Source organism: Arachis hypogaea, chromosome 11 (genome assembly GCF_003086295.3).
Source record: "Arachis hypogaea cultivar Tifrunner chromosome 11, arahy.Tifrunner.gnm2.J5K5, whole genome shotgun sequence".
NCBI classification, from domain to species: Eukaryota; Viridiplantae; Streptophyta; class Magnoliopsida; order Fabales; family Fabaceae; genus Arachis; species Arachis hypogaea.
The window spans coordinates 123,628,734-123,641,030 of NC_092046.1; positions in this window are offsets into that span (position 1 = coordinate 123,628,734).

Consider the following 12,297-nt stretch of genomic DNA (forward strand, 5'->3'; position numbering starts at 1 on the left):
CACTTTCTATATTGAGCTTCTGTTGTGTTTCTTGGGCTTTGAGGCCTCTCCCTGCTTTCCTTTTGCCTTGGGTTTATGATCCATAATCTTGATGAGGCTGTTGATCCAAATTCTGTAACATTCATTGAGCCAACTTAGTGATAATCAAATAATGACACATGACTCAATAAATTGAGATTTCAAACTCATCAATCCTTCAGGCCCAATCCCATAAACCATGATATTCAATTGGGTTTCATACCAGAGTAAGTTTAAGTTAATGTTTGTGCTCAAAGACTAACTTAAACCGCACTATTTTTGGCCCAGAAACCTTTTCCAAGAGTGGCGTTTAAGTTGCAGTTTAAGCTTAAACTGCAGCTTAAACGCCAGACACTTCCAGTGAGGCCTTTTGTAGAAGCACGTTTAAGCTTCAGTTTAAGGTTAAACTGAAGCTTAAACGTGGAAATGGAAGAAGGCAGCCCTGGAGAGTCATGTAGTCGAACACGTTTAAGCTTCAGTTTAAGGTTAAACTGAAGCTTAAACGTGGAGAAAGGAAGGGCAGCCCTGGAGGTCGAACACGTTTAACCTCCAGTTTAAGGTTAAACTGGAGGTTAAACGTGGAAATGGAAGGAGGCATCTTGGAGGTCGAACACGTTTAACCTCCAGTTTAAGGTTAAACTGGAGGTTAAACGTGGAAGCTTAGAAGGGTAGCCCTGGAGGTGTCGAACACGTTTAAGCTCCAGTTTAAGGTTAAACTGGAGCTTAAACGTGGAAATGGAGAAAGCAACCCTGGAGGAGAAAACTTGGTCGAACACGTTTAAGCTCCAGTTTAAGGTCAAACTGGAGCTTAAACGTGGAAATGGCTCCCTGGTGCACTTCCCATTTCTGGCGTTTAACCTCCAGTTTAAGGTTAAACTGGAGGTTAAACGTGGAACTCCTTCCTGAGTGGCATTCTCATTCTGGCGTTTAACCTCCAGTTTAAGGTTAAACTGGAGGTTAAACTTCAATTCCAGCATTTCTTAGCCTTCATGATTCTGGCGTTTAAGCTCCAGTTTAGGCTTAAACTGGAACTTAAACTCCACATGTGATATTCAAGCTTCCTTTATTGATTTTGTTGCTTCCTTGCTTAGCCTCTTCTTCCCTGAAATCATCCAAACAAATGCATCAAAGTCTTGCAAAATTTCATGAGAAATCTTCCATTCATAGCATTCAAGTAATATAACTAAAACTCATGGAATTTGCATCAAAATCATATTGTTTAGATGGTTCATTGCTTTGTTATTCTTTTAACCATTCTTGGTTACTTTAAGCTCAAGAAAATGCATAAAACCACTAAAACTAACAGAAAAATACTAGTGAAACTAGCCTAAGATGCCTTGGCATCAGGGTCCTTCTGTGAACAGTTTGGCCTACCCTCCTGTAGTAAGAAGAGAACAAAACAACCTTACCAAAAAACCCGTTGGCCTGATCAAAACTGACAATGGAAAGCCAAGAAACATTACAAGCCTCCTCCTAGACAAAAGAAAGACAAAGATAAGGAACCCTAAAAAAACCAGATTATCTGTTTTAATTGCAAAAAACAGGTCATATCAGTAAGTAGTGTAGACTCAAGAAGAAGATCAACAATCTCAACCTTGACCCTCAGATTGAGGAGCAGATTAATAACCTCCTCATCGAAAGCTCCGAAGAAGAATCAGAACATGAATTTTCTGAGGACTTAAACAATATACAGCATGATGATGATCTATCCTCATCTTCTGATGAATATTTTAAGCTCAATGTCATCACAAAAGAACAAGATCTTCTTTTCGATGCCATAAACGCTATCTCAAACCCTGAACAGAGAAAATACTTTCTTCAAAAGCTCAAACAAACCTTAGAAACAAAAAATAAATCCAAAGCTCTGGTAATCAAAAATAAGTATGATATCAAACCTATTTTCAAAAAACTCGAAACACAAGTTTCTAAGCCTGTTACTATCCAGGATCTTCAAAATGAAATTAATGTTCTCAAAAAAGAGATTCATCTCATTAAACAACAACAACAACACCAGAATTGCTTATCTCATATTCTGGAAGAAGATTCTGATAACACTGAAGAAGAGCCTCAGAATGATCAAAATCTTCAAAACCAAATTTTTCAAAATGAAGAGGATGATCAAATTGTCCAACTCTTAAAGGATGATCAAGAAGATGAGATAGCAGAAATTCTGCGGTTAGTCAGCCAATTAATCGTCATGAAATTCTATATCAATATTTGAATTGTCATCCAGGACTTTGTTTTGGAAATTGTAGCCTTGTTTGATACAGGTGTAGATCAAAATTGTATTTTTGAAGGATTAATCCCAACAAAATATTTTGAAAAAACTACAGAGCACCTTAGTACAGCTAACGGTGACCGTTTACAAATTAAGTACAAACTCTCTGAGGCTGTCATAAAAAATGATCTTCTACAGATAAAACACCCTTCCTCCTTGTCCAAGATTTAAGAAATCAGGTCATTTCGGGGTCACCCTTTATTAGAACTCTTTTTCCGTTGATGATGTCATACGACGGTATCACTACCTATATAGGAGGAACCCCAACAACCTTCCAATTTGTTTCAACCCCCGTTCATAGAACCCTTAACATACTCCAATTCAAAACTAATCAAATCAACTTCTGAAAAGAAGAAGTCTCCTTCAAAACCCTTGAAACTCAGTTAAAAAAGCCTGAAATCCAACAAAAGGTTAAATCCCTTCTTCAACAAATGCAGGAAACAATATATTCGGATTTGCCTCACGTATTCTGGAATAGAAAACAACATATTGTGGATCTCCCTTACGAAAAGGATTTTAAAGAAAGTCAGATTCCAACAAAGGCTAGACCCATACAAATGAATGAGCAACTTCTCTAATATTGTCAAAAAGAGATTACAGACCTCTTGCACAAAAAACTTATCAGGCCCAGTAAGAGCCCATGGTCTTGTTCAGCCTTCTATGTCAACAAACAAGCCAAATTAGAAAGAGGCACCCCTAGGTTGGTTATTAATTATAAGCCTCTAAACAAATCTCTCCAGTGGATTAGGTATCCTATCCCAAACAAACAAGATTTGTTAAATAGACTTAACTCAACAAGCATCTTCTCAAAATTTGACATGAAATCTGGGTACTGGCAAATCCAGATTAGCAAGGCTGATAGATACAAAACGGCATTCACAGTACCTTTCGGTCAATACGAATAGAATGTGATGCCATTTGGACTGAAAAATGCTCCATCCGAATTCCAAAAAATCATGAATGACATTTTCAATCCTTTTTCCGACTTTGCCATCGTCTATATAGATGACTTGCTAATCTTTTTGCAATCCTTGCATGATCACTTCAAACATGTGAAGAATTTTATGCACACTATCAGGCATAATGGTCTAGCAGTTTCTAAATCAACGATAAGTTTATTCCAAACTAAAATCCGTTTTCTTGGTCACATGATTCACCAGGGAACAATTACACCCATAGACAGAGCTATCCAATTTGCGGATAAATTCCCTGATCACAATTTGGAAAAGAATCAACTTCAAAGGTTCTTTGGCTGCATAAATTATGTAGCAGATTTATTCCGAATCTAAGCACCCTTATCAAATCTCTCCATGAGCTTCTAGGGAAAAAACCCCTTTCTTGGACAGATACTCACACCAGGATTGTCAAACAACTCAAACTTAGTGTCAAAGAACTCTCTTGTCTTTACCTTCCTGTTCCACAAGCTTTCAAAATTGTAGAAACGGATGCTTCAGACCTAGGTTACAGTGGCATCCTAAAACAAAAACTTAATAATAAAGAGTGCATCATTGCATTTACATCTAAGCATTAGAATACTTCCCAACAAAATTATTCGACCATAAAGAAAGAAGTTTTAGCAATTGTTTTATGTATTTCAAAATTTTAATCTAATTTATTAAACCAAAAATTTCTGGTCAGAGTACACTGTAAATCTGCCAAAGAAGTTTTACAAAAAGATGTAAAAAATCTTGCATCCAAACACATTTTGCTCGCTGGCAAGTAATTTTAAGCATTTTTTATTTCGAACTTGAATACATTCAAGGAATCTCAAACTCTCTCCCTGATTACCTTACCCGTGAATATTTGCAGGAAAAACCGCCACATGCCTAAAATGGCAACATTAGCCTCTATAAGAGGCAGAGGCATTCGCCTAGCCCTATTAGGGCCAAGTAAAAAATCAGGATCAAGCACCCCAACTGGGTCATCTACCCAACAACCTACCCCAATAACCCAAGAGCCAACTGAGTCATCCACTCAGATTACCAAAAATATAGTTGAGTCATCTACTCAACCTCCAAGTACCCAAACAGCCAAACAAACAAAGGCAGACTATGCTCTCCTAATCCAAATATTATTGACCTTACAAGATGTAGGTCTCTCCAAACTTCACAAAAAATTCTGGGCTGACATATGTGACAGCTCAGATGATGATGAAATTGACCTAACAAAACTTTTATCATAAGTAGCAGCCCAAAAAACCATTTGTAATGACCCAAAAGGTAAAGCAATTACCTAAATAAAATTAGCCCAATCAATTCAGACCCAACCCCCAAATATCCAACCAAAACCACAATCCACATACATTTCAAAAAAATAAATTCTCATCTGTCCTCTTATTGGAACCTGAATTCTGGGAAAAACTACCTTTTAAGGTAATCCCTAAAGTCTTCCCACAAAGATTCCACTTTAGACCAACAGCTATTAACAAAACCAGACAGTTTTATGAATTCATACTAGTAGATTCAAATTCAGTCTCGGTAAAATACTACAAAGATTCTAAAGATGCCACTAACATAACCCATTCAACCATTCAAATATTAAAAGTACTCACCTCTACCCAATTTGGAAAAAACCCAAATAATACCAAGAAATTTTCCCAACCTTTTGACCCAATAGGATATTCTTATTGGGATTATGTGGATATTCTCAACCAAAATACTCTTGTCTAGACATCCACATAATCCCAATTAGAATATCCTATTGGGTCAAATGGTTGGAAAATTTTCTTGGTATTATTTGGGTTTTTTTCAAATTGGGTAGGGGTGAGTACTTTTAATATTTGAATGGTTGAATGGGTTATGTTGGTGGCATCTTTCGAATCTTTGTAGTATTTTACCGAGACTGAATCTGAATTCACTAGTATGAATTCATAAACTGTCTGGTTTTGTTAATAGCTATTGGTCTAAAGTGAAATCCTTGTGGGAAGACTTTAAGGATTACCTTAAAAGGCAATTTTTCCCAGAATTCAGGTTCCAATAAGAGGACAGATGAGAATTTATTTTTTGAAATGTATGTGGATTATGATTTTGGTTGGATATTTGGGGGTTGGGTCTGAATTGATTGGGATAATTTTGTTTGGGTAATTGCTTTACCTTTTGGATCATTACAAATGGTCTTTTAGGCTGCTACTTGTGACAAAAGTTTTATTAGGTCAATTTCATCATCATCTGAGCTGTCACATATGTCAGCCCAGGATTTTTTGTGAAGTTTGGAGAGACCTACATCTTGTAAGGTCAACAATGTTTGGATTGGGAAAGCATAGTCTGCCTTTGTTTGTTTGGCTGTTTGGGTACTTGGAGGTTGAGTGGATGACTCAACTATATTTTTGGTAATCTGAGTGGATGACTCAGTTGGCTCTTGGATTATTGGGGTAGGTTGTTGGATAGATGACCCAGTTGGGTGCTTGATCCTGATTTTTTACTTGGCCCTAATAGGGCTAGGCGAATGCCTCTGCCTCTTACAGAGGCTAATGTTGCCCTTTTAGGCATGTGGCAGTTTTTCCTGCAAATATTCACGGGTAAGGTAATCAGGAAGAGAGTTTAAGATTCCTTGAATGTATTCAATTTTGAAATAAAAAATGTTTAAAATTTCTTGTCAGCGAGCAAAAATGTGTTTGAATGCAAGATTTTTTACATCTTGTTGTAAAACTTCTTTGGCAGATTTACAGTGTACTCTAACCAGGAATTTTTGGTTTAATAAATCATATTGGAATTTTGAAATACATAAAACAATTTCTAAAACTTCTTTCTTTATGGTCGAATAATTTTGTTGGGAAGTAGTCCAATGCTTAAATGTAAATGCAATGATGCACTATTTATTATTAAGTTTTTGTTTTAGGATGCCACCATAACCTAGGTTTGAAGCATTCGTTTCAACAATTTTGAAAGCTTGTGGAACAGGAAGGTAAAGACAAGGGAGTTCTTTGTCACTAAGTTTGAGTTGTTTGACAATTCTGGTATGAGTATCTATCCAAGGAAGGGGTTTTTTCCCTAGACGCTCATGGAGAGGTTTGATAAGTGTGCTTAGATTTGGAATAGAATCTGCTACATAATTTACGTAGCCAAGGAACCTTTGGATTTGATTCTTTTCCAAAATGTGATCAGAAAATTTATTCGCAAATTGGATTGCTCTGTCTATGGGTGTAATTGTTCCCTGGTGAATCATGTGACCAAGGAAACGGATTTTAGTTTGGAATAAACTTATCTTTGATTTAGAAACTGCTAGACCATTATGCCTGATAGTGTGCATAAAAGTCTTCACATGTTTAAAGTGATCATGCAAGGATTGCAAAAATATTAGCAAGTCATCTATATAGACGATGGCAAAGTCGAAAAAAGGATTGAAAATGTCATTCATGATTTTTTGGAATTCGAATGGAGCATTTCCCAGTCCAAATGGCATCACATTCCATTCGTATTGACCGAAAGGTACTGTGAATGCCGTTTTGTATCTATCAGCCTCGCTAATCTGGATTTGCCAGTACCCAGATTTCATGTCAAATTTTGAGAAGATGCTTGTTGAGTTAAGTCTATTTAACAAATCTTTTTTGTTTGGGATAGGATACCTAATCCACTGGAGAGCTTTGTTTAGAGGCTTATAATTAATAACCAACCTAGGGGTGCCTCTTTCTAATTTGGCTTGTTTGTTGACATAGAAGGCTAAACAAGACCATGGGCTCTTACTGGGCCTGATAAGTTTTTTGTGCAAGTGGTCTGTAATCTCTTTTTGACAATATTAGAGAAGTTGCTCATTCATTTGTATCGGTCTAGCCTTTGTTAGAATCTGGCTTTCTTTAAAATCTTTTTCGTAAGGGAGATCCACAATATGTTGTTTTCTATTCCAGAATGCGTGAGGCAAATCTGAACATATTGTTTCCTGCATTTGTTGAAGAAGGGATTTAACCTTTTGTTGGATTTCAGGCTTTTGTAACTGAGTTTCAAGGGTTTTAAAGGAGACTTCTTCTTTTTAGAAGTTGATTTGATTAGTTTTGAATTGGAGTAGGTTAAGGGTTCTGTGAATGGGGGTTGAAACAAATTGGAAGGTTGTTGGGGTTCCTCCTATATAGGTAGTGATACCGTTGTATGACATTATCAACAGAAAAAGAGTTCTAATAAAGGGTGACCCCAAAATGACCTGATTTCTTAAATCTTGGACAAGGAGGAAGTGTGTTTTTATCCGTAGAAGATCATTTTTTATGACAGCCTTAGAGAGTTTGTACTTAATTTGTAAACGGTCACCGTTAGCTTGACTAAGGCGCTCTGTAGTTTTTTCAAAATATTTTGTTGGGATTAATCCTTCTAAAATAAAATTTTGATCTTCACCTGTATCAAACAAGGCTACAGTTTTCAAAGCAAAGTCCTAGATGACAATTCAAATATTGATATAGAATTTCATGACGGTTAATTGACTGACTAACTGCAGAATTTCTGCTATCTCATCTTCTTGATCATCCTTTGAGAGTTGGACAATTTGATCATCCTCTTCATTTTGAAAATTTTGGTTTTGAAGATTCTGATCATTCTGAGGCTCTTCCTCAGTGTTATCAGAATCTTCCTCCAGAATATGAGATAAACAATTCTAGTGTTGTTGTTGTTGTTTAATGAGATGAATCTCTTTTTTGAGAATAGTAATTTCATTTTGAAGATCCTGGATAGTAATAGGCTTAGAAACTTGTTTTTCAAGTTTTTTGAAAATAGGTTTGACATCGTACTTATTTTTTATAACCAGAGCTTTGGATTTATTTTTGGTTTCTAAGGTTTGTTTGAGCTTTTGAAGAAGGTATTTTCTTTGTTCAGGGTTTGAGATAGCGTTTATGGCATCAAAAAGAAGATCTTGTTTTTTTGTGATGATATTGAGCTCAAAATATTCATCAGATGATGAGGATATATCATCATCATGTTGGATATTGTTTAAGTCATCATAAAATTCATGTTCTGATTCTTCTTCGGAGCTTTCGATGAGGAGGTTATTTATCTGCACCTCAATCTGAGGGTCAAGGTTGAGATTGTTGATCTTCTTCTTGAGTCTACAGTACTTACTGATATGACTTGGTTTTTTGCAATTAAAACAGATAATCTGATTTTTGTGGGGTTCCTTATCTTGTCTTTCTTTTGTCTAGGAGGAGGCTTGTAATGTTTCTTGGTTTTTTATTGTCGGTTTTGATCTGGCCAACGAGTTTTTTGGTAAGGCTGTTTTGTTCTCTTCTTACTACAGGAGGGTAGGCCAAACTGTTCACAGAAGAAACCTAGATCTTTTTTGTTTTGGGCCTTTTTGCGGGCTAGTTGACTCTGATTTTTGTCATGTTGACAAATTTTTAAGGCCACTTTTTGGACATAAGAAATTAATTGGTCATAACCCAAAGAATTATATGGAATAATTCCATCCGGAGTTAAACTTCTGATTTTGTCCTTGACTTTATCTCCCAGGGATTTTGGGGGTCCGGCTAAGAACTTTTCTTCCCAGAACGACTGTTGGCTATCTTATCTGGTGAAGACTCTGGTTAAGAATGTATCTTTATACCACTTGAAATTGGACAGGGATTTGTACTTAAGATTGGACAGAAATTCAGCAGACCGATCTTTTCACAAAGATGAATCTCCTATAAAATGGTTTGATATAGTAAAGATCAAGGTGCTAACAGCATCAGGGATGGTTTTCCATTCTCATTAAGAATAGGTTCACCATTATCATTTGTTTTAACTGCTGATAGGATGGCATCTTTCTCATCATTTGTGAGATAATTATCCCACCATCCTTTAAGTTGCCCTGAAAATCCTGACACAATAACATTTGCTATTGCTTCTTTGGAACTTTCATGGGCGGTTTGGTAGACCGTACATACCATTGTCATATGTTGTAACATATGCATGATATTGTACTCCATTTTTCCATCTATATTTCATTCATAGACATTGTTCGCATTGAAGCTGTTGAAGACTAGCTCTCTGTCTTCTAGAGCTAGGTCAGGAACAGTAGTTTGGAGATGATAGTGTTGATAAGGTTTAGTAAGACCTTTCCATTTAGATGTTTTAGCTTATTGCCTAGTGACTCTTGTGGATGATTCGGTGGTTTACGGAGTGTCAGGGATGGTCATTTGGCCGAGAAGGTGATCTATTTTGTGTACAAGATCAGAAGTACCTGAATCTTGTTTGAAAATAGAAGCTTTGAGGTTTTGTCTAATCTTTGAGTTGATCTTAAAAGGTTTAAACAAAGGCTTTTCTAAAGTTTTAGGGGATTCATGAGTACCGATACTTGTGGAGCTAAGCTTCTGACCTAAAGTTTGGAGATATTTGTTAGTATAGTTGGCATGTTCCATGATATTCTTGATATATATATATATATATATATATATATATATATATATATATATATATATATATATATATATAAAAGATGAGTTTTTGAGATACATGCCAAAGTTTAAAATACAAAGTACTATATCAAAGGTATATATACATAGACAAAATAAGAAAGATAGTCCCAACTCTCACACAGGTCCCTTAAACTGGAACCGGTCTACTAAAAGATCTTATCCCTCTAAAATACTACAAAAGTGAGGAAAAATAACACCGCAGATCACCAAAAAGAGTAGAGGATCAGCTATGTCAAATTTCGTGATGGTCTCTGAATAATTCTCTGATAACTTGCCCAACCTCCTCAGGAATAGACTCCTCATTGAACTCTAAATATGCCTCCAACTGCTCAACCCAGGTGGGTGAATCATCAGAAGGATCAGTCGCTACAAGGTCAGAAGGTATGACTTGAGCAGCTGCAACATGGTGTCCCAAGGGGTCGTTGCGCATAGGCTCAACCTGGAGAGCAGGAATAGAAAAATGCTAAGTCAGATCCAGATCAGCCTCGTGTATGTACAGAAAATCTAAATATGGTACATTGTAGTGCGGCCCTACCAAATTGAGAGGATGGAGAAAAGGGAACTGGCCTCCAGCTGGATGTAGCTCGGATAAGGTAAAATCATATGGCATGTCAGGATCAACTGCAGGCTATGTACAGAAAATAAAAAATCACAGTCGCACAAAGCGTAGATGCCGGTCCTAGGTGTGCCCCATATGAAGACTCCGCCCCGCACGGGGTCCTCATATCTCAAGACAAGTAGAATCTCAAAGAATATCACTGTCAATCCCATCTGGGGAGGGGAAAAGAAAGTAAAGAAGGGTGAGAACCTAAGGTTCCCTGCAGGGAGAAAGCGTCCTAGGGTTTTTATCTCTAAGTTTTCGTTGAATGGAAAATCACCTCACAAAAATAACAGAGTACAAATATATAGCAGATAAATAGAATCCATCATAGACAGTTAGGAAATTATAGTAAATAATCACAAGAAATTCACATGCGCAAACAATATGATGCATGCTTCTTTCTAGTGCAGGCCATGAGCTCATGCGTCCATTGTCTACTCGCAACTCGACGTTACCCAAGGCGAACCCCGAATACAGTTTCTCCACTGTGTCAGTCAAATACATTGGTATCATCATGGGCGAACCCATGTCAGTTAGGATACCTTGACATTACGAATCCATGTCAATTAGGTCGAATCATAACATAATAATTTTTTGCAAGCATCTCTAATGTGCGTCACAGTAAGAAATAGGCTATCAGTGATGCGGGCGTTTCTGCCTAGGCAATCTTTGGTCAACTTAGGGATTTTCTTATCTTATACTTCCTAAGCTTTAATTTAAAATTAGTGTTGAGTCAATCCAATCACAATTGAATTTTATACTATTTTTTTTAAATTCTGCTATCATTTTAGGAAGATGCAGAAAAATAACAGAGAGCAGTAAGTCAATAAATTTATTAAAACTCCAATTCTGACCCATTGCCCTTCAAAATTGGTGACCTCAAATAAGACTCATCTAGATTTCTAGCAAATCAAATTTTGGATCGATATCATGTCGTATGAAAAAGTTATAAAGTTGGGAACATAGCCATGTCTTATAGAAATCTGTTTTCAAAGTTCAATGAGCTAGGCACATTCCCATCAGCATATTTAATTGGTTAAACATAATATTGACCTGAAATTTAAACTGGAGATTATAGACATACAAAGCTTTAAATTTTCATTAGTTTCAACTCAATCACTTATCAGAATTAAAAGTAAGTGGGTTGAAAGTTGATGCTTCTGCGGCAAGATAATAGAATTTTTAGCAGAAACCAACAATTTTCTAAAATTCATTTCTTTCAACCTACTCAACGATAATTCTAAAATTTTTATAGGACATTCAAAATACACCAAAATTTTATAGAAAAATAATTTTGTCCAAAATGATAGTCTGAATTACTCCTAGAATCTATTGCAAACCACGGTCAATTATGCAGAAAATTCTGTATTGAGCAATTAAACAACCTTACACCCCAAATTTTGCATCTAAGCTTAGGACTCATCCAAAACTGCAATTCCAACTATCATTTGATTAAACAGTTATTAGAATCAGTAGTACAGCCCCAAAAACTTGGAATCAATAATTCACAAATTTACACATGCATATTCATAATAGTTCATCACTTCCAACAGAATTTTTAAAACTTACCATTATCATCATCAAATCACATAACCAACAGAAATAATCATCCTTAAACACAACCACAAATCAATACCTAACTATCCTAACCCTTACTTTTATTGTTGATCAAGCACAAGAACTTGTCCTTGCTGGCTCTTTGAACCTGAGCCCTAATCACAACAATAACCAGAATTTTTCTGTCACACACAAGGCCATTCGGCCGAATCAAGTACAAATAAGGAAAATTCACTTACCCTTCTTTGCTTGTGATGGTGGTTGTTCGGAATTTGGACAAGCTAGAGGAATGGAACAAGGGATGGGTTAGAAATTTGAATTGGAGGAGAAGAGAAGAAGATGAAGCCGTTGTCCTTACCTTGCAAAGAACTCGATGGATCAGATGGGTACGTAGGATGCAGTTGTTGCCTCAGCTTCAATTGTCCTCCTCCTTACCCTCTTTTCTATTCCCATCGCTGGTCTTCCCTTCCT